The following is a 24,462-nucleotide window of genomic DNA, read 5'->3' on the forward strand; positions in this document are numbered from 1 at the left end:
ATTTGTCTTAAACGAATATGACCACGTTGCCACCAATTGGTGAGAGTGATCATATGGTCTTGACCTGGAAGGTGGCTAAATGTGTGGAATTTTCAGTTAAGACAAGGTATATGTGGAATTACCAGGCTGTTAAGTATGACAAACTTAGGAGATTGCTTGGATTAGTGCCATGGCATGTAACTACTGGTGACTGTGACTAGTGGTGTACCGCAGGGTTCTGTTCTTGGACCACTGCTATTTAATTTGTTCATTAATGATATAGAAAAGGATCTGAGAGGACTGTTCAGTTATTTGCCAATGATGCAAAGTTAGGTAGAGCAATAGTGAATACACATGATATCAAAATTTTTGAGGATGATTTGGATAGATTGGCAGATGGCAGACTGCGCTAAGGAGAATGGATGTCAGTTTAATGTGGCAAAGTGTAAGTTTATGCATTTTGGGGTGAAAAAATTATCAGCAGGGTGCTTAAGAGTCAAAGCTGTATAATTGAGAGGAGACCTCCACATAGCCTTTAAAAGAATGCTGAGAACCAACCAGGGCTTCTGACCTAATGTCCAATCCTCACCTTCTCGTGGTGCTCCCTGTTAGATATCGACCTAGATACTGAATGAACGAGGATGGGTTGGCAGATTGGGATTTAGCCAACCAAATTGTATTCTTATTGGCTTAAACCATAATATAAAATGGTACAACATGAAAGAATTTCATGCTGGCCGGGGCTTTGCCCGCTAAAACAAGGCCCCGTTGTTTTTGCCAGGGAACCAGGGCGAACAGCGAAAAGTCAGCTACTGGAACAAATCCTAAAACACACCCCAACTCAACATCACCAGAGTTCAAGATCAGTATATAAATATAAGAAACCTGAATGGCAAAGAAATGGAGCTAGACGAGGAACTGGATAAGTACCATATTGACATAATGGTGGTGACTGAAACAGAAAAGATAAAAACTGGTGAGATCTTTCTGAGCAGTAAATACAAAATGCTATATTCAGACAATGACAATCAAGGAAAAGAATGAGGAGCCATAATATTCAACACTAAATACAAGGCTAATCTTATTGAATGGTAGGCAATCTCAAGTAAAGTGATGTGGGCAAATATCAGAATGGGGAACTGGAAAATGAGACTTATTTGTGCCTATGGTCCCACAGAAGGTTCTAAGGTAGAAGCGGAGGAATTTTTTGAGGCTTTAGAGAAAGCAACTGACACAATGAAAAAGAAAAAAGATGGTCCTTGTTGGGGATCTAAATAGCAGAGTAGGAAATGATTGTCAAATACCTGTTGGATTTCTGCTCAGGACATGGACTGGTTATTACTAACACCATGTTCCAACATAAAAATGTGCACAAATTCACATGGAGAGAAGAGGCAAAAAATATGAAAAGTCTCATTGACTGTTATTGTCGATAGTGGTAAATGAGTGGAATAAGCTGCCAGAGTCTGTTGTGGGTGCTATGACTGTGAATGAGTTCAAGGTGAGGTATCATAGATACTGTGTGAATGTCGAATAGTTGTTCTCGAATGTTAGGGCCTCTCTCGATGAGTCTGTCGACTCCTTGGAGTTGCCAGAAATAATAATAATAGTGATTTTTTTTTTTTTTTTTTTTTTTTTTTTGTGCAGGACACCAGAGTGTACAGAGGATTTGACATTGGAAGTGCTTACCATTTAGTCTTGAATCAGAATAAAATTGAATTTCATATTGAAAAGAAGAACATGTAAGAAAGGTTTAAAGCAAATAAAAGTTAAGCAGCTCTCAGATGTGAACTGTAGACCAAAATACACAAAGATTATTGAAGAAAAAATGAAAGAGTTTGAGAACAGGAGCCAAACGTTGGAGATTCAGTGGCAAGCCTTGAAGAAAACCCTAATTAATTCAGCCAGAGAGGCATGTGGTGAGGTTGTCTGCAAGGAGAGAAAAATCAGAATTCCATGGTGGATATAGGAAGTTAAGGAGGCAGTGAAGGAAAAACAAAGTGGAAAATAAGTCAGCTTGTGCTCTTAGAGAATACAGAGACAAATGTAAGAAAGCTGATCACTGTGTAAAACTAACTAAATAAGTCATGGAAAGACTTTTCAATAAACAGAAAATAAATATCAAGAAGGTGGCAAGATATTCTGGAGGTTGTTGCATAAGCTCAGAAGTGGAGGAAAGAGTGCTGTAAAAGGAATTAGAGATGATAAAGGTGACATGAAACGGTAGAAAAAGATATACTTGATGTATGGAGCAATTACTTGGAAAAAATTGCTAAATGAAACAATCAGTGACAGCATAGTGGTAAAAAACACTGACCAGGCATGCAATCAGGAATACATATCCATACTTGAAGTAGAAAAGGCCATCAAAAGCCTGAAATCTGGAAAGGCAGCAGGAGTAGATGATATTCAACCAGAAATGCTCAAGTATGGAGGTATAAAAGTCTTACAGTGGTTGCACTGCATAGTTCAGAGGGGCGAATTCCAGATGATTGGAGTAGAGCTCTCATAGTACTAATATATAAAAAAGCTAAATAATTCAAATACAACTTATTTATTAATTATTGACCATTTACGAAAAACAAAACTACATTAGAGCCTACCAGTTTCGCCAGCAAACTGTCTGGCTTTTTCAAGGCATTTACGGAGACAAGACCACAGGAGCAAGAAATGTAATATACTCCTGGATATTTGTAGAAAGGCACCTTATCTTTTGGGGATCATTCTAAAATTTGTCTGATGCATGGAAAAACTTGAAAAAGAAATTCTCTCCACAGTCTCCCCTAGACCATCTACATGGTGGAAATATGTTGACGATATCTTCATTATATGGCAAGACAGCTTAGAAAACCTAAAATCGTTTGTGGATAAAATCAACTCAATACATAACAAGATAAAATTCACTCTGGAAGTGGAAAACAACAACCAACTGCATTTTTTAGACATCTTGATAAAGAAACAATCAAATAGTGTCAAATTATCTATTTACAGAAAGCCCATAGATACTGGAAGATATCTTCATTTACTTCAAACCATCACAAGACACACAAACCGAGCATTATCCAGCATTATCCACATGTTGAAATATAGGGCCAGAAAGTTTATATCAGAAGAGGAGGATACACAGACTGAACTCTCACTAATAGCCAACACATTATCACAAAATGGATATCCTCAAAACATCAAAAAATATCTATAAGGTGACAACCCCGGACAAGAAGAATCACGCTCCCAGCACATTTCTACTGTAGTGATCCCTTTCATCAAGTCAATTTCTTATCTAACAGCCTACAACATCAGAGTGGTCTTCAAACCAACCACCAGCATCAGACAAGTTTTAGGATCCCCAAAAGATAAAGTGCCTTTCTACAAATATCCAGGAGTATATTACATTCCTTGCTCCTGTGGTCTTGCCTACATCGGAAAAACTTCACGGAGTTTAGAAATCAGACAAAAAGAACATGTTGGTGATGTAAACCACAACAGAAGTATCTCTTCCAGCTTAGCACATAATTTCTGTACATCTAACCACATGATAGAGTGGCAAAACAGCTCCATGCCATATCTGGATGACGACTACAGACATCATTTATTCAAGGAAGCCACAGTTCGTGTTAATAACCGATGGAAACCTCAACAGAAATCAGGGTGCAATCCTAAACAGTTCGTGGAAAAACCTGATTCTCTCTCTAAATCAATGAACTACAGCTAGCCAGTAATCACATTACACGTTTACAACAAACACACATGCATGATAATGAATAAGAACAATAAGTCCTCTCTGTCATGCGAACGTGCAACCTTAGCTACTAGTTGGTTTACAACGTTTTTTTATGTTCCTTTCAATTTGCGTTTACTAGTTTTCATGTCTCCATAAACGCCTTGAAAAAGCCAGACAGTTTGCTGGTGAAACTGATAGGCTCTAATGTAGTTTTCTTTTTCGTAAATGGTCAGTAATTAATAAATAAGTTGTACTTGAATTATATAAACGACCAAAAAATATGTTTAGTTTAAAGGGAAATAAAACTGAATATGAAAATTACAGAGATATCTCTCTACTGACTGTTCCTGTTAAGTATGCAAGTGTGCTTGAGAAACGGTTGAGAAGTATTGCAGAAGAACAAGCTTGATTCAGGCCAAATAGAGGCTCTCTGGATCAGATTCTCACTATACGACAGATAGTTGAGAAATCATGGGAATATAACAAAGATCTGTATTTAAGTTTTGTAAAATGACAAGGTTGACATATGACAAGGTTTCAAGAGAGAGAAGCTATTTGAAATGCTACAGTTATATGGTGTCAATGGGGCATTATATCAAGCAATACTTTGTCTTTATTTGAGTTGTAAGTCAGCAGTTAGAATTGAAGGAAGTACAGGAAGATGGTTTAATGTTAAATCTGGTGTGAGACAAGGATGTACATTATCCCCTCTGTTATTCATTATCTATATGGATCACATTATGAAGGAAAGTGGTATTATCAAAATTGGAGATGTTAATGTCAGCTCTTTGCTTTATGCCGATGTTATACTTTATGCGGATGGATTGAAAATATCAACTGCATTGTGAATGGAGAACCTATAGAATAAGTTAAACATTTCAGCTACTTAGGCATGATTTTTAGTGAAGATGGTAAATTAAATATGGTAATAGAGAACAGAATCAAGAAAGCTGGTATGGTAGAAAGTCAACTGAATAAATTTTTATGGAATAAGAGAGAATTAGTCAAAACACTGAATTACTTGTATACAGACAATGTTCAAACCAGTTTTAACTTATGGATCTGAGAGCTGAGTCAGAAGTAAAACACTTGACCAAAGACTAGAGACTGCAAATATGAGAGTCCTGAGAAAGATTAGGAGTGTGAACAGATGGCATCAATGGCAATATCATATTACAAACGAGGAGTTTAGGAAAGAACTTGACATTGTCAGCATCCAGGAATGCTTTAGCAGAGCTGATCTCAGGTGGTACGGTCACTTAAACAGAATTGTATATTCTAAGGCACTAGAAGTGCCTTAGAATATAGAAATATGAGATCTGATAATGTTGAAGTCTTGACAGGTAACAAACTGATTTGGAGGAAATTTGTAGATAGGAAGTTAGTAATGGTGTAAATTTTTCATGTAGTACTATCATATCTTGTACACTCCTTGAGGGTACATGGCAGGAATTTGATATTGATGATGAAGATTATCAGCAGTATACCACATTGGTGGAATACTCTAGGAAATTGAGTAAGCCAGAGACTTGGGAGTGTTAGTGGATAGGAGTTGAAGTTTCGGGGCACATAGCAAAATTGGCTAAATCAGATCATCTGATCAATTGGTTACTGAAGAATCTTTCATGAGCAGAGACAAGCACGTTATTGTTCCTCTTTATCGAGTCTTTATAAGATCCCATCTTGACTACTGTGTGCAGATCTGGACACCAAGGTTTCTTTGGGGAGGAGGTGGACAGGATCCAGAAGCAAGTGACCAAGATGGTAGCTGGCTTATGGAATGAACCTTATGAGAACAGGTTGAAGATTTTTGGGTTACAGAAACTGGTTGCTGGGTGGAAAAGGGATAAGTGAAACATTCAAATTACTGAGGGGTTTTTACAAGATTAATTCAGAGGAAATTTTTCAGAACATGTCTGGTGGTGGGAGAACTGGGGGCTTTACATGGAAACTGAGCAAGAGTGTAGTTCACAAGGTGTTAGAAGTAGGTTTTTTTACTTGGAGAGTGGTGAATGAGTGGAATGAGCTGCCAGAATCTGTTGTGGGTGCCATGACTGTGAATAAGTTCAAAGCAAAGTATGATAGATATGGTGCAAATGCTGAATAGTTCTTGACATGATGTTTATGAACGTTGCTTGCTTTATGGAACGTTGCTTGACATGATGTTTATGGAATGTTGCTTGCTTTCAGGGATGGTCATTTTAGTCATTAATACATGTATAACATATCATATCCCTCTTTGAAGAAGCTTACTAAAAACTCACAAACGGTAGCCCATTCCACATACCCCTTGCCAGGAAAAAGAAACTGTCTCACATTCTTCCTAATCACTCCCTTAGCCAGTTTCCAGGGTTGTCTGCACCAGCCATAAGCTGCAAAATCTCACTTATATATATTTGTAAACACTCCTGACTAACTTATGTTTCTATTATACCCTCTCTTATTCATCTATTCTTCAAATATGGAAGACTGGTCTTTTAAGTTTGAGGAATAGATTGATATCTCAGTCTGTTACTCATGTATACAGTTCCATAAGCAAGTTATCATCTTCATCACCCTCCTTTTCAACTCCACCCTATCTCCTCATAATCAAGGGTGACTGCATATCCCAAAGTTGACTAAACTCTTTTTTCATGCAGGTTACAAAAATGTTTACATAAGTAACATGCCTTCAAGCATGGTATCACATTCCACTGTAAAATCAGAATTTGCTGGTCATGCAAACAACATAGTTAATAGTAACTAAAATAGTTGATAGTAGCCCATGGCGCCATCAATGTAACATAGGAAATCTTCATGAAACAAAAATTTCATCCACATTGCTTGAATGAAGAGGAGTGATCCAATGAAATATCAGAGTATCTAAAAATAATCTTATAGTTCCTATGTTATTCAGAATGCTGCCGCTATTTATCTGTCATTGCTAGTACACTCATGCATTTACACACACACACACGCAGGGCTATGTGCTGATATAGCAATACATTTTTTATATAGCTATGTATAAGATTTGTAATGACTGAGAGTAGCTCATTTATGTATTAGAAAAAGAGGGTAGGTGAGAGAATGAAACCCTCAGGTACTCATGCATTGGTGGCAAAGCTCGAAGAGATGGTGCCATCCATCATTGACATGCAGTGTATGACTAAAGAGAATGCTGGCTATCCAGTTACAGAAGATGGCAGGTAGACCAAAGGAAGGCAGTTTGCAAAGTAGGCCTTGATGCCAAGCATGAGTGAAAGCCTTGGAAATGTCAAGTGTCCACCCAAGGTTTTGGATATAATATAGCCAACTAGTCCTTGGCCTTCCAAGTAGCCTCCCACCCTCTGGCTTGGCAAAGAGGGCCTGCTGAGGGAGCCTCTCTTGTGGCATTCTGACCAGGTGCCCGTACCAACGTAACCATGATCTCTCAACACGGAGAAGCAGCAGTTGAGTATTGAGGGTTTCCCGAATTGCAGAGCTTCTGACTCTGTCGAGTCTTGTCAGCCCTGCAACCCCTCGAAGGAACCTCATTTCAGCCGCTTGGATTCGTGTTCGCATTCTTTCGGTCATTACCTAACTCTCATGACCATAGGTGAGGATGGGGACATAGACTGTATTGAAGACAGCCAGCTTTGCCTTCTGGCTTAACTCCCACTTCAATACTACCGAACGGCCAAGCTCCCGCAATATTGAGCTTGCTAAGCCAATTTGAGTATCTAGCTCTACGTCCCATTTTCCATTATTCGTGAATATGGACCCAAGGTATTTAAACTTCTCCACCTGCCTCATTGGGACTCCACTTACATGTAGAGTGCACTGGGATGGTTGTCTTGAGACCACAAATGTTTCAGTTTTGGCCACACTGATTTTCATTCCGGCATCTGCACAAACAGCTATAAACCTATCCAGGTCATCTGTGGAAGAGCTAAGCAGAAACTAGGTCATCTGCAAAAAGCAGACGTCCAATGCTACATCTTCCAATTCTGACACACTCACTGCCTTGGCTGTGCCTATCAATCCAGTCCATAAATATTATGAAAAGGAGGAGTGACAGAACACACCCTTGGCGGAGGCCAAGGGAGACAGTGAAAGGTTCTGACTTTGTGCTGCTTACCCTGACACAAAACTCTGGGCATTCATACAGGGATTGGATGGCAGCTAATAGTTGGCCATCCACTCCATACTCCTGTACTACTTGCCAAAGCTTATCCCGAGGAACCCAGTCATATGCTTTCTCCAAGTCCACAAAACATGTGTAGACATTCTTGGCATATTCCCAAGATTTCTCAAAGACTTGCCTTAAAGCGAAGATTTGGTTAGTTGTGCTTATACCAGGACGAAAGCCACATTGTTCTTCCTGGAACTTTGACTCAACTATGCTCTTGCACCGTCTTTCCAAGCACCTAGCATACACTTTCCCAGGCAGTCTGAGCAGAGAGATGCCATGATTACTGCAATCCTTCTCTGCTCCCTTCTTGAAGACTGGTATTATTATGCTTGTCTGCCATTGCTTTGGTGCTCGCACAAATATCTAAGCAGCCTGCACACTCGAGTCAGCCAGAGAACACTGTCCCGATTTAAGCCTTTTAGCATTTAAGGCCAAATTTCATCATCGCAAGCAGCCTTGCCCGATTTTAGTGATTTTATTGCTAAATGGACCTCTTCTGCTGCGAGACTAGTCATTGCCCTGATCTGCACCTCTTGGATGTCCACAACTGCCGGGCCACCCAGGTTAAGAAGGCTCCCAAAGTATTCCCTCCATCTGTGGAGGATAGCCTTCTCGGTTGTTAAAAGTGCACCATCAGAGGCCTTAATTACCCATGCTGTGCACGATTTCCTCCCTCGAAGGTGGTGGATGGTCTGCTAGAATACTTTGTTTGCATTTGCATAGGATGAGTCTAATTTTTCTCCAAAGGATTCCCAAGCCTCTGCTTTGCTGTCTTTACTGCCTCAGCATGCTGCAAACGCATCTCAGGTGACCTGACCCTTAGCCATGTTAGGTAGGACTCCTTTTTTGCCCGCACAGTTTTTTGGACTTCTTGGTTCCACCAAGGTGTCCTTTTCTCACTGCTCGTTGCCACACCGAGCCACTTTCTGCGACAGCATGAGATTGCAGAGTTGCGTGTTTAACATATTTAAATGATTAGTAATGTCAACCAGAAAGGCTAAGTCACATAACCGATCTGGATTTTTTATGTCAGGGACGTTTTTTTTTTTTGTTTTTTTTCAGTCATGAAGATTTCAATTTCATCAATTAAATTTAGGAACCGCTCTAATGTTTGTCCATGACTTAGCCGCCTCCCTTCTGTCTAAAAAATTAAGTCACCATATTCACTTTCAACGTCTTCAAGAAACTTTTTAAATTGTCGGTGATTAAGGCCACGGGATTTTATAAAATTAATCGTTGAAACCACAACTTTCATGATATGTTCAAATCCAAGTTTCTTAGGGCACAAGTTCTCTTGGTGGATTATACAGTGGAATTGTATCAACTCATCATCGTGCTGTCCCAAATGCTGTTTCAATAATTCCCAATCCAGAATTAGCTCCTATCATGGAAGGAGCTCTGTCAGTCATGATACCTGATAATTTTGTCAGATCTAAATCAATTTTGGAACACTGTTCCAAAAGCCCAGTGAACATGTCATTACCTTTCTTTTGATCTGACAATGAACTCATTCCAATCAGCTCCTCACTTACCTCAAACTCTTGCATTATTCCACGTGCAAATATTAACAACTGGACTGTGGAAGTAATGTCAGTTGATTCATCAATAGTTAATGAAAAATAGGCAAATTTCTTTGAATAAGATGTTAATTGGTACTTTACATATTCCGACATTGCAGTAATTCTTCTTTGCACAGGCATCCTGTTTAACTGAATTTTCTCGACATATTTGGCTGATTCAGGACATTTTTTTAGCAGCTATCTCAAGGCAATCTTTAATGAAATCTCCGTCTGCAATGGTTGGCACCTTTTTGCTATAAAGCGAGATATTTCAAAACTTATTTCTGTTGCGATTTCCGAATCTTGAATAGGTTTTGTAAACATCACTTGCTGACCTGTCAATTCTCATTTCAAAAATGAAATCTTTTGTTTACGTAATTCTTCAGGTAGATTTGAAAATGTAGAATGCAGACTTTCATAGTATCTCCTTATATTGCATTCTTTTGGTATGGCTACAGCACTTTTGCAAATCAAGCACACGATATTATTAAACAACTCCACAAAAACATATTTTTCTGTCCAGCTATCCTGAAACTGCCGTTTTTCATCCTGTAATTTGTGTTTCCTACTTGGCCCTGCTTTATCCATTGTAGAATTTATTTTTTACCATTTCCTAGGGGTGATAATTAATTATAGCAACCGCACCTACGAAAACAAAATACTCATATGACAAATAGACGAATTATAAAATTTATTAATATTATTGCTAACCGATTATCGTAAGTAGACAGGCAATCGTGACATCACAGCTACTTTGCTTTGCGCATGTACCATTTTTAAAAATTACCTATCGTGTAACTTGTTAAAGTTAAAACAATACATAGTGAGGCAGGCCGCCAGCAAATCAATGGAGGGCCACATGCGGTCCACGGTCTGTGCATCCCTACTCTGGAGGTTGTCCAAAATTAACTTGGAGAAGAATGATGGAATCTGAAATGAATGAGGCAGGATGGGTGAGCTGGGTAGAAGCAAGAGCAACTACGAAGGACAGGGGCAGATGGAAAATCAGAGTTGCAGCCTCATGTGCCAGTAGGCATGGAAAACATTGATGATGATGACCACGAAGCCTCCTGACTTATTACTGACTGGTTTAGACCTGTATACTATCTGGCAGCCAGCCTGCATTACTACCATTTTAACTGCTGTACTCTTTAAAGGGTCTGGGTCTCTAAGTATGTTAGGCATGCCCTTGAAAAGTATCACAACTGCATGGAGAAGAGAGGGATGGGTAGAGACCGGAACTGCTGTTCTTGAGGCCAAACATGGCATTTCCCACCTCAGGTCCCTGAGTAAGTAGAGTGGTGGTGTTTCACCACCACCACTCTACTTACTGAAGAAGGTCATCTACCACCTGGTGGTCTGGTTGGCATTTCCTCCAATTAGGAAGATATCTTTTTGCAGCAGGAATGCTCACTGCAAATGTCAGAGCCTCTTTTATGGAAACAGGACACACCACAGGAAGGTGGAGTTGACTTGGCAAGAAGAGACTGATATTGTTCATCCCTGCCCATTAGTGGCCCATTTGTGGTGATGAATTTGAATTTCTACATATTAGGCTTTTATGCAATTAAAGATCTTTATGTCTTTCTTTTCACTATGTCACTTAGAGTATTGATGTAAGAACCAAGGCACCGAAAATCTCTTTTACTTTTTCAAGGGTGTAGTCATTTGGCTTGATGTTTCCTTTTTTTTTTTTTTTTTTGTTTTTGTTTGTGAACTTTATGCTGTTTTTGACTGCCAACCCAATCAGTGCTGCATTTTTATATGAATTTTCTAGGTGGTTTGAGACATTCTGAATGTCAGCATTAATTAGCACAATATCATCAAAGCACAAACTGCTTATGTGGGTGTTACCTGCCAAATCTTGAAGGATAATAATAAAAGTACTCTTTGGCACTATATCTTTTTATTATTAAGAATTGGTTCCCAAGAGTTTTTACTGAAGAACTCCTAGGAAAACTGTCAGTCATCTCTTTATTAATCATTACTCTTGCAATTCTGGTATGGTTGTGCTTAATTACTTTTATTTTCAAGGCTATACCATAATAACTGAGAATTTTGAACATCATTTGTTTGTTGATTAAATTAAAGGCTTTTGAGGAATCTATGAAATTTATTATTAATGAAAAGGTTTTCATATCTCTTGTTTCTTTTAGCAGCCTTCCTAGGTAGTAGATATGTTTAACAGTGTTTCTGTTTTTCAAGAAACCTACTTGATTTTTTTTTTTTTTTTTTTAAGAATATTGACCTGTTTTTGATAAATTAGCAGTTGGATTCTTTCCTCTTTTTTAGTATAGAATAATGGGAAAAGATGACAATAGCTCCAATCATAGTAATCAGATATTCACATACAGTGTGGGAGCTATGAGAAGACATGCTCCTCATACCGATTATTTATTCTTCCTTTTCTCTCTCTAAACCACTTTGAAAACTAAGTTGGGATTCATGACACTGAGAGAAAGCTTATAGGTCTCACATATAAGCTTTCTCTATAAGCTAAATTATATAGTTTTGCAGTAATAACTTTTAGATAACAGAGATAAGAGACAGGAAAAAGTTTATTACTTCTGGATTGTATTATAACTCAGCTTTCACACTGATATTTTTTTTTAGATTGGCATTCTTTTTTAACAATAGTTGATATCACTGTTTTTCATAATACATCTGTATACTTTTCTATACTTATTGAGCTTGATTTCTTTCTACACTTTATCATCTGCCTCATTAGTAGCAGTCTTTCTATCCTGCTCTTCAGTGAATAGCTGCTATTGGTTCAATTCCATACTCAGTGATGCTTGAATGTGTAAGTCAAATGTTCACTTTTAAGTTATATAGCACTATATTGAGCTGTTTCCAGTTCAATGCGTTTTTTAAAACCTTCTTCAAAATTGTATAAACAGAGGAGAAGAGTGTTATTTCGCATTTCTCCAAATATTTGAAATCACTAGATCCTTTCATGGGGGGACATGACTCCAGTTGCCCTTGAAAATATTTAAAAAAATTTCTTCAAGAGGAACATTCAGTGGTTTCCATAGGTATAATGTTTAAATTTTCATAATACTGTTTGTTTTTATACTCCATTCCATGCTCAGTAAACTCTCATTTACTTTTAGCGAAAGCAACTGACACAATGAAAAAGGAAAAGTTGGTCCTTGTTAGGGATCTAAATAGCAGAGCATGAAATGATTGTCAGATATACAAAAACATTTTGGGAAAATTTGGAGAAAAGAGCAAAGCTAATAATAATGGCAAATACCTGTTGGATTTCTGCTCAGCACATGGACCTTTACTACTATTACTAACACAATGTTCCAACATAAAAATGTGCACAAATTCACATGGAGAGAAGAGGCAAGGAATAAGAAAAGTCTCATTGACTATGTTATTGTTGATAGTGATGTTCTCTCCCTGGTGTAGGATACCAGAGGGTACAGAGGATTTGAAATTGGAAGTGATCCCTATTTAGTCTTGAGCAGGATAAAATTGAATTTCATATTGAAAAGAAGAACATGTAAGAAAGTTTCCATCCATCTTCAAGGCCTACCTTTCCTAATTGGGTTCTAAGGGCAGTAGCTGCAAGAGGAACTTCCAGTGGTCACGATCCTCTGCCACCAAGCTCAGGTGTTCTGGTGGGACTCCCAAACGTGTCCACCCAAGGTTTTGGATATAATCTATCCAGCAAGTCCTTGGCCTTCCACGTGGCCTCCCACCCTCTGACTTTGCAAAGAGGGCCTGCTGGGGAGCCTCTCTTGTGGCATTCTAACCAGGTGGCTGTATCAACGTAACTGTGATCTCTCAACACGGAGAAGCAGCGGGTTGGGTACTGACGGTTTCCCGAATTGCAGAGCTTCTGACTCTGTCAAGTCTTGTCAGCCCAGTAACCCCTCAAAGGAATCTCATTTCAGCAGCTTGGATTTGTGTCCACATTCTTTCGGTCATTACCCAACTCTCATGACCATAGGTGAGGATGGGGACATAGACTGTATTGAAGACAGCCAGTTTTGCCTTCTAGCTTAACTCCCGCTTCAATACTACCGAACAGCCAAGCTCCTGCAATATTGTGCTTGCTGAGCCAATTTGAGTATCTAGCTCTACGTCCCACTTTCCATCACTCGTGAACTTGTGAACCCAAAGTATTTAAACTTCTTCACCTGCCTCGGGGGGATTCCACTCACATAAAAAGTGCACTGGGATAGTTGTCTTGAGTCAACATATGTTTCAGTTTTGGCCACACTGATCTTCATTCCAGCTTCTACACAAACAGCTACAAACCCATCCAGGGCTGGAGGTCATCTGTGGAAGAACTAAGCAGAACTAGATCATCTGCAAAAAGCAGACGTCCAATGCTACATCTTCCAATTCTGACATACTCACTGCTTCGGCTGTAGGAAAGTTTTAAAGCGAATAAAAGTTGAACAGCTGTGAGATATGAAAAAAAAAAAAAATTAAGGAGCTTGAGAACAGGAACCAAACCTTTCAGTTGCAAGCCCTGAAGAAACAGATTGATTCAGCCAGAGAGGCGTGTGGTGAGGTTGTCTGCAAGGATAGAAGAATCAGAACGCCATGGTGGACCCAGGAAGTTAAAGAAGCAGTGAAGGAAAAGAAGAAAGCATATCAAAAGTTCCTGGCAAATAAGTCAGCTTATGCTCTTAGAGAATACAGAGACAAATGTAAGAAAGCTAAACACTGTGTAAAACTAGCTAAACAAAAGTTATGGGAAGACTTTGGTAAAAACATAGAAAATAAATATCAAGAAGGTGGCAAGATGTTCTGGTGATTGTTGAAAAAGCTCAGAAATGGAGGAAAGAGTACTGTAAAAGAAGTTAGAGATGATAAAGTTGACATGAAAACTGGAAAAAAAGATATCCTTGACGTATGGAGTAATTAATTTGAAAAATTGCTAAATGAAACAATCAGTGACAGCACAGTGGTAAAAAACACTTACCAGGCATGCAATCAGGAATACATACCCATACTTGAAGTAGAAAAAGCCATCAAAGGCCTGAAATGGAAAGGCAGTAGGAGTGGATGATATTCAACCAGAAATGCTCAAGTATGGAGGTACAAAATCATACACTGGCTGCACTGCATAGTTCTGGACAGAGGAACGAATTCCAGATGATTGGAGTAGCGCTCTCATAGTACCCATATATTAAAAAGGGAAATAAAACTGAATGTGAGAATTACAGATGTATTTCTCTACTGAGTGTTCCAGGAAAAATTTACGCTGAGAATATAGTTTAGAAGGATTGTGGAAGAAAAGCTTGATGAAGATAAGCTGGATTCAGGCCAAATAGAGGCAAGGCTGTGAGGATCAGATCTTCACTTTATGACAAATAGTTGAGAAATCATCCGAATATCTGTATTTAAGTTTTGTAGATCTGGAAAAGGCATATGACATAGTGCCAAGAGAGAAGTTATTCAAAACACTACAGTTGTATGGAGTCAGTGGGGCATTATATCAAGCAATACTTTTCTTTATTTGAGTTGTAAGTCCACAGCTAGAATTGAAGGAAGTACAGGAAGATGGTTTACTGTTAAATATGGCGTCAGACAAGGATGTACATTATCCCCTCTGTTATTCATTATCTATATGGATCACATTATGAAGGAAAGCAGTATTATCAAAATTGGAGATGTTAATGTCAGCTCTTTGCTTTATGCGGACGATGTTTTACTTCTAAATAAATCTGCTACAAATCTGCAAGATTCCCTAACTAAATTTAATAACTGTTGTAATAGATATGGTATGAAGGTTAGCAATAACAAGACAAAGACAATGAAAATATCAACTGTATTGTGATTGAAGACCCTATAGAACAAGTAAAACATTTCAGTTACTTAGCATGATTTTTAGTGAAGATGGTAAACTAAATATGGAAGTAGACAACAGAATCAACAAAGCTGGTATGGTAGGAAGTCAACTGAATAAATTTATATCGAATAAGAGAGAAATTAGTCAAAACACTAAATTAGCTATATACAAGACAGTGTTCAAACCAATTTTAACTTATGGATCTGAGAGCTGTTATATGAGTCAGAAGTAAAACACTTGACCAAAGACTAGAGACCACAGATATGAAAGTCCTGAGAAATATTAGGAGCATGAACAGATAGCATCAATGGCAATATCATATTGCAAACGAGGAGATTAGAAAAGAACTTGACAGTGTCAGCATCCAGGAATGTGTTAGCAGGGTTAATCTCAGGTGATATGGTCACTTAAACAGAATGGGCGAGGAAAGATTAGCATAGCCAGCCTGGTTGGCTAAGTGGTTAGCGTATTTGCTCTCCAGCCAAAAGGCTGCGGATTTGAATCATGTTCATGGACGTTTGTGATTGGAAATACTAGTGGTGGATGGTAGATGGCAGCGGTGTAGTTGCAGTTAGTTGATTGAGGTAGAGAGAGAGATGTAGAGTTGGTGCCCTCCCTCGATGACTCTGTGGACTCCCTGGAAAATCACGTAATAATAATAATAGAAAACAAGTGTTCTCTGCCAGGTTGGCAGGAAAAAAGACCCAGAGAAAGACCAAGATATAGGTGGATTGATATGGTAAAAAGTGCCTTAGAAGATAGAAATATAAGATCAGATAATGTTGGAGTTTTGTCAGGTAACAGACTGATTTGGAGGAAAATTGTAGATAGGAAGTTAGTAATGATGTAAATTTTTCATATAGTACTATCATATCCTGTACACCCCTTGAAGGTACACGGTAGGAATTTGATGATGTTGATGTTTGTTTTTATTACCTTCCCTTCTCCTCTGTTTTAGATTGTGATTTATTTTAAAAATTTATCACATATCATAATAGTAGTTCAAGCATATTTTGTGGTATCTCTGTCTTCTTTGATTATACTTGATAGTACTTGAAAAGTTTAAGACAAGATATGTGACTTCTAAGAAAAGGAATCCTTAAATGCTTTCAGGATCACTATGCTTTTATTTCATCACTTAGTGGAGGATGGTTCCTGTTGAAGAATTTAAAAAATATATATATATATATATACAGGGTGTTCGGGATAAATTTGACAGTTTCGTAAGGAAAAAGAAAATCTTCTTTGTATCTATTAAATTTAATGAATTGACAAAAAAACATTACAGGCAGAGTTAATTACAATACTATCAACAAGATTTACTCAAAATAACCACCATTAGCATCGATCACAGCTTCAATTCTGCTTCGGAACCTCGAACAAGCTGATGCTACAGTCTCCCTGGGAAGGGCCGCAAAAACTGTTTTAATTTTATCCATTAACTGGGCTTTTGTATTACTGGAAGTGCGATTGGTGTCTTTTTCAACTGCGCCCCATACAAAATAATCCATGGGGTTAAGGTCTGGGGAGTTTGGAGGCCAAACATTTGGACTGGTGAAGTCGTAGAAATTTTCAGACAACCATTTTTGACTTTTCCCAGAGGTGTGGCAAGGGGCCGAATCCTGCTGCCATACATACGGCCTACCATTGGCTACCCTTGTTATCCAGGGCTTGACTACAGTTAGCAACTCCACGAACAAAGCCCGAATTCCAATGCCAGGGTTCTTCAACACCTGTTCCTGCAGATTTGCGAGGAATTCTGCTGTACGAACGCAATCAGATCGTCTGCTAGGGATCTTTCTTCTTGCTACATCCTCGTAGTCACCATTGCAAGTCTCTAGTTCATGCCTGATTGTTTTTACTGTATTCAGGGAGCATTGGGCAGCAGTCGTAATATCCTTATTTTGATGGCGGGCACGAATCATCATGATACAAGTTATTCTCTTCCATGATTCAGGTGGGTTCCAGCTATCCATCCTTTCTGACATCTTGTATATGAATGAAGAAGGGTCCAAACTTTTAAATGAAGAGAAGTGTGTGTTAATACATGTAACTTACGGAAAAATATAATTAATTATAAATATGTCAAATTTATCCCGAACACCCTGTATATATATATATTTTTTTTTTTTTTCCCCATCTGGAATAATTTCATTCTTACATTTGAAAGAAGAAATCTTGTTCCAAATTTCAAGTATTTTTCTCCTTCAAAATATTTATTGTTTGAGCTGGAAGAATAAGAAGTGAACCTAACTGCTTATCAGAAAAACATGATTTAGAAATTCTTAAGATGCATCAGTCACTAGAAGATAGATCTTATTTCACACTTCAAGCCTTTTTAAAGGATGTGAAGAAGTGGGAATATTCTATATAGCCTCTCCCACTCAAACGCCAACCTCACTTTCTTGTGATTCACCCCATTCTAAAAATGCAAATGAGATACTGCAACTACATATGGGCAGTATAACCATACAATATCCCTAACAGAAATGTTTTTAGAAATGTTACGGCTAGCACCCTGTAGAGAAGCTACTGGCAGCAACCCTAATACTGGACTTATCCAGCAATAGGCTACTAGCCTGTCCTGAGGAAATTTGAAATACTTTCAAGTCTCAGCCAGAGAAAAGCCTCACAGGTTATCGGTGTGGTGGTGGGGGCGGGGGGGGGGGGGAGAACGTGGCTCAGGAAAAGGTAAACAAAATTGGAAATGGAAATTGTAACATGGAATGTAAGGAGTATCACATTCACAGAAGATGAACTTGAATAACTAAACCAAGTCAATATAAAGATATATTGTATTAACAGAAACAAAGCAAAAAAAGATGCTATGAAAAACAAATAAATATATACAGATCTGTAGCAGAGTGAAAAAAGAGGAAAGAGAAGTTAGGTATTATGATATATAAAAGTGTGAAGAAAAATATTTTTAGAAATACTGAAATGAAAGATTAATAGAAATTAGACTAAACAATAATAGGCCACATAACAATAATCATTGATTATGCACCAGAAGTGAGGAAAACAAAAAGGCATCCATCTTTTCTTTATAAAAAGAATTATAGTGTCAGGGATAAAATTAACAAAAATTATTTATTACTAGGAGATTAAAATGCTAAATATTATACTACCAGAATAGAAGTAGAAATTCAAAACAAACTTAGGTAGATTTGGTAAAGATATCTGATCATAACAGATGCAGACTACTTCATATTTTAACATAAAGAAATATACATGGTTAGCCTGAGAATATAAATATTGACTATCTAATCACAAATTTTAAGCTGTCTCAGTTAATCCAAGATGTAAGAGTATATTGAAATTTTGGTCATTATATGGTATGAAAAATATAAATTATAAATGTATTAAATTTTAATTTAATTATAAATATATTAAATTAAAAATATATATAAATTCTGGTCATTATAGGGTATGAAAAAAATCGAGTTTAAAGAGTTTAAACCAAGATGACTAAAAATAACAAACAATATCGAAAAATGCTTGCTATCAGAGTTACAGAATTTCTTCATCACAAGATTCCTGCAAAAGGCATCGGCGTCAAAAATGCATTAACACCCCCAATTGGCCATTATGTCTATAGACGTCCAGCAAAATCTGATTCTGTAACACTTATCGAATAACATGGATAAGAAGTGCAATTTGGTCTCACTATTTCATCCAACATGGCTGGTAGAGAGGTTAAAGTGAAAACAGAAATGACACAAGAATCAAATGACAAAGGAGGAATGGGAAAATCTGAAAAAAATCTTGACATAAACAGCAACAAAAGAAAGCATAGGAATAAAGAGTAAATGGAATAGAAAAATAGGAATATATATGTAATTACACTTACCAGAAATGGCTAAATTCCAGGACAAATAGAAACAGGAATAGAGTACAAAAGAAATATTGCTTGAACAATTTTTTAATAGATTGTTTTAAGGGAACATATGTTCTAGATACTTATATGGCTACACATATAGAAAAAATATATATGAAACATATATTAATATATAATATATTATAATATATTAATTATATTATATAATAATATATCATCATCATCATACGTAGTAATTTTTTCTATTACTGGTTCTTGGTTTAATTCTTTCATAATATCTTCGTTTCTTTTGTGATCAGATAGGGTATACTTTGCAGTTTTTCTCATAAACTTCATTTCTGCTGTTGTTAATCTTTGTTTGTCTTTTTGTTTTATTGTCCAGATTTCGCTTCCATACATTAAGACCGGTAAGGCTAATGTATTGTATACTTTTAGCCTGGTTTTTTTTGAACTAGGTTTGGTTTAAATATAGAGTTAATTACACCTGTTATTTTTAAATATTTTGCAATTTTTACGTTTATATCTTTTTCATTTTCATATGTGATCATACATCCTAGGTAGTTAAATGAATTCACCTGTTCTAAGATCTTGTTATCTATTACTATTTTAGTTCTTGCTGGATCTTGTCCTTTAAAGGCCATAGTTTTGGATTTTTCCGTTGATATTATCATACCATAATCTTTGGATATCTCATTTAGATTTAAAATAGCTTTCTGTAAGTTATCTTCAGAATTTGTAATTATTATTTGGTCGTCTGCAAAGAGGAGAGTGTTTAAGTTAACTGTAGGTGAAAGTTTAATTCCTTGACGTAAATTTTTACTCCATTTTATTATTATTTCATTTAAGTAGATATTAAAAAGAGTTGCTGAGAGGGGACATCCCTGTCGGACCCCTTGGTTTATCTCTCTTGTATATGATAGCTCATGATTTAATCTTATTTGTATTTGATTATTTTCATATATGCTTGTGATAGCTTTTAGGATATTATTTGGTATTTGTCTTTCTTTTAATATGCTAAATAATATGTTTCTTTTAACTTTGTCAAATGCTTTTTCAAAGTCAATAAATGCAATATGTGTTTCTGAATTATATTCTCTTCTTTTCTCTGTTATTAATTTTAGGCAAAAGGCTGGGTCTATACATGATCGTCCTTTTCTAAATCCATTCTGTACCTCTAGAATAAAGTTTTCGGAATATTTCATTAGTTTGTTATTTAAGATTCTGCTATATATTTTGTAACAGGAATTTAGTATACTGATACCTCTATAGTTTTTAGGGTCATCTCTATTACCTTTCTTAAAGAGGAATCACAATTGCTTTTTTCCATTCTATTGGGGGGATACCAGTTGAGTAAATTTTATTTAAAAATAATAAGAGTCTTTCTTTGAATCTTGTTCCTGCGTATTTATATAGTTCTGAACCTAGCTTATCTTCTCCAGGTGATTTTCCGTTTCTTGTTTCTTTCAGGCTGATTTGTAATTCTTCTTCAGTTATTTCCTTTTCATTTTCATTAATTGTTTGCCAGTTGTCTTTTTTAAAATATTTATCTGTCCACAGTTCTGTGTAGTAATTTAGAAATTCTTCTAATTTCAATTCAGTGTTTAATTTTGTTTTCTTTAGTATCTGCATTTAGGCGTTTCAAAATCTTATATACATTGGGTCTTATTTTATATAAATCATGTTCTAAATTAGAAACAAATTTATTCCATGATTCTCTGTCTTTTTCTGACTTCTCTTTTAGCTATGGCTCTTATTCTTTTATATTCTATTTCATCTTCTAATCTTTTACTGCTTAACCATTTGTGATAGGCTTCTTTTTTCTTTTTGATTATTTCTTTGATTGTATCATCCCAGATCTTCAGTTTTTTTCTTTTATTGAATTTTTTGGTCTTTCCTAAGCTTTCATTTGCTGCTGCATTTAGTATTGTTTTTATATTAAGCCATTCTATTTCTATTTCTTCATTTTGTTTTATTTTATCCAGATATTGGTTAATTCTTTGTTCATATAGCCATTGTACATTTGTGTCATTCAATAGTCTAGTTTTATAAAGAAATGTTTCAATTTTTCTTTCTGTTCTTGTTACTTGTAGCCATTTAGGTGGTAATCTTAATTTTATTTTAACAAGGAAGTGGTCACTGCTTATTTTATATCCTCTGTGAACTCTAACATCTAGTGAAAATTTTGATGTCTTTTCATTTAATATGAAGTAATCTAATATTGATTTCCATCCTCTTGCTGCCCAAGTATATTTATGTATGTCTTTATGTTTATAGAAGGAATTCATTATTTTTAGATTATTATAAACTACGAAGTCAATCAATTTTTTACCATTTCTGTTTAGAGTGTGTTCTCCATGTATTCCTATATTATTATTAATTTTCGTGTTTCCAGTTCTTGCATTTAAGTCTCCTGATAAAATTATGTAATCATTTTTATTTATTGTATTATATATGTTTTGTAGCTGATTATAAAAATCAATATTATCCTGTTCTCTTCCTTCTGGGGCATATAAACCAATTATTGTTAAATAGCCTCTATCTATTTTTATTCTACTTCTATTATTCTTTCATTCCATAATTTATAATGTTTTATCTGTTTTGAAAGGGAGTTATGAATCCAAATCATGACTCCTGCTTGTGTTCTTTGGTCTCTGTCGACTCCACTGTATATCACATTAAAATTTTCAGTTCTCATAGTTCCTTTTAATTTCTTTTTTGTTTCAGTGATTACTGCTATTTTAAAATTTCTTTCATTTAATAACTGGTCTAATTCAATTTCTTTATATGCTATTCCTCTTACATTCCAGTTTGCTATGTGTATTATATTTTGTCGTTTCCATTTTCGTTTTCCCTTTTCCATTCCAGGGTCGTTTCCCATAGATTCAATCCGATTATCTTTTTCTGTCAGCTTACAAGTAGGATTATGTTCTCCATGTCAGGGAACTAGCCTGACAATGGAATAGTTCAGTGGTAGGGCTGCTACCTTAAGGCTTCTGAACTAGCCTTCTTCCGAATTTAAACCCATAGGAGGAATAGGATATATTGAAGGGGAAAGTAGATTATAGAAGAAATATAGTAAGGTTTATAGAGAGGGCACAGTTGTAAGGCCAGAAATGAAAAGACCCCATGGCCCTCGGGTACTCTAATAGCATAAGGGTCATAAAGTAAGAAGAGTTGACTGATAAGGCCTTATAGGAAAGATTAAAGTAAGTGGATCTTCCTCAAAGTAGGAGAAAGAGAGGATAGATCCAGCTAGGGGTCCATGGGAGTGCCGCTTCCCTTACAATCAAGATGATTGCCCCTTTATGGCCCTGTTGGTCCACGAGTCCTTATTCAGTATATTCGGACCACATAATAATATATAATATGTATAATTAATAATATAATATATTATAATATATATTAATATATTATATTAGTATATAATATATATTAAACATATATATTAAATGAAACATATATGTTTCATTTAATGTAACATATATATTATCAGGGAGATAGACTGGTAACTACATTTCAAAAATATCATCATCAAATTCCTGCCATGTACCCTCAAGGGGGGGGGGGGTGTACAGGATATGATAGTACTACATGAAAAAAAATTACATCATTACTAACTTCCTATCTACAATTTTCCTCCACATCAGTCTGTTACTTGTCAAGACTTCAACATTATCAGATCTTATATTTCTATCGTCTAAGGCACTTTGTACCGTATCAATCCACCTATATCTTGGTCTTCCTCTGGGTCATTTTCCTGCCAATCTGGCAGAGAACACTTCTTTTGCTAATCTTTCTTCGCCCATTCTCTTTAAGTGGCCATATCACCTGAGATTAGCTCTGCTAACGTATTCCTGGATGCTGACAATGTCAAGTTCTTTCCTAATATCCTCGTTTTTAATATGATATTGCCATTGATGCCATCTGTTCATGCCTATAATCTTTCTCAGGACTGTCATATCTGCAGGCTCTAGTCTTTGGTCAAGTGTTTTCCTTCTAACCCAGCTCTCAGATCCATAAGTTAAAACTTAGGTTTGAACACTATCCTGTATACAGCTAATTTAGTGTGCTGACTAATTTCTCTCTTATTCCATATGAATTTATTCAATTGACTTCCCACCATACCAGCTTTGCTGATTCTGTTATATCTTTCTATATTTAATTTACCATCTTCGCTAAAAATCGTGCCTAAGTAGCTGAAATGTTTTACTTGTTCCACAGGTTCTCCATTCACAAAACAGTTGACATTTTCAATGATTCTGCCTATTTTCATTGTCTTTGTCTTTTTATTGCTGACCTTCATACCATATCTATTACAACAGCTATTCAATTTAGTCAGAGAATCTTGCAGACTTGTAGCAGATTTATTTAGAAATATAACATCATCTGCATAAAGCAAAGATAGAAAGGGTACTGGATAGACACCTGGTAAGGAGAGAGGTATAGTTGTAAGGTAAGATATAGTTGCCAAGCTGGTTTGAAGCAAGTGTATAGATGAAGTTGTAAAGAATCTGTGCTGTTTGTTCAGAGGTTCCTTTAAGATAGAATATCGAAATTCTTTTCACATCAGATCATTGTCTAATCGATTAGTGATAATTATCATTAATTTTTGTGTAGTGGTTTTATTGTATCCATTAGATGTCAGATTGCTTTTAATTTTATTCAATTCATCTAACAAATGGGAATCAGAAGAGCAGATTATATGAGCTCTATCTACAAGACTGTTGATAATGCCTATCTTCTGTGATGAATGATGGTGTGAGGATGAGCAAATATACCAGTAAAGGTTGGTTGTCAGTAACTGAAAATTTAACATGACCTGTAGTATTTCAAATTATTAAGGTATCCAAAAAGGGTAGACAGGTGTTGGATTCGTGTTCAGTAGTGAACTTGATAGAGAAGTATAAAGAGTTTATTTTTTTCCAGGAACTGAAGTAATTCTGACTCTCAGTGAGACCAGACTGTGAAGATCTCATCAACATAACACAGCCATATATGAAGTTGTGGAAAAATAGTGTGAAAGAATTGATTTTCTAAGTGCTCCATAAAATAATCAGCTAAAGCCGGTGAGATAGGACTGCCCATTGCTGTTCCACCATGTAAAATATTTACATGGTGGATAAAATACATGTTTTTATGTTTTACATCTCATCAGCTCTCTCTATTGAATTCAGATCCAACATCCATCTTCTCTTTTTGGATACCTTAATAATTCGAAATCCTACAGGTCATGTTGAATTTTCAATTTATTGAAAACCAACCTTTACTGGCAGATACATTCACTCATCCTAACACCATCATTGATCACAGGAGATGGGTATTATCAAGAGCCTTGTACACACGAAGCTCGTACAATCTTCTCTTCTGATCCCCTTTTGTTAGATAAATTGAATAAAATAA

At 36.3% G+C, this 24,462-nt stretch overlaps 1 protein-coding gene across 3 annotated transcripts in view; it reads left to right on the plus strand.

Annotated features, from left to right (window-relative positions):
* The window catches only part of Ing3 (Inhibitor of growth family, member 3), a 192,757-nt gene that overhangs the window by 118,426 nt on the left and 49,869 nt on the right, over window positions 1-24,462 (plus strand). The gene's annotated exons all lie outside the window — the stretch shown is intronic.

The sequence above is a fragment of the Typopeltis vanoorti genome, chromosome 11 (genome assembly GCF_054136105.1).
Source record: "Typopeltis vanoorti isolate ZY-2024b chromosome 11, IOZ_Tvanoo_1.0, whole genome shotgun sequence".
Classification (NCBI taxonomy): domain Eukaryota; kingdom Metazoa; phylum Arthropoda; class Arachnida; order Uropygi; family Thelyphonidae; genus Typopeltis; species Typopeltis vanoorti.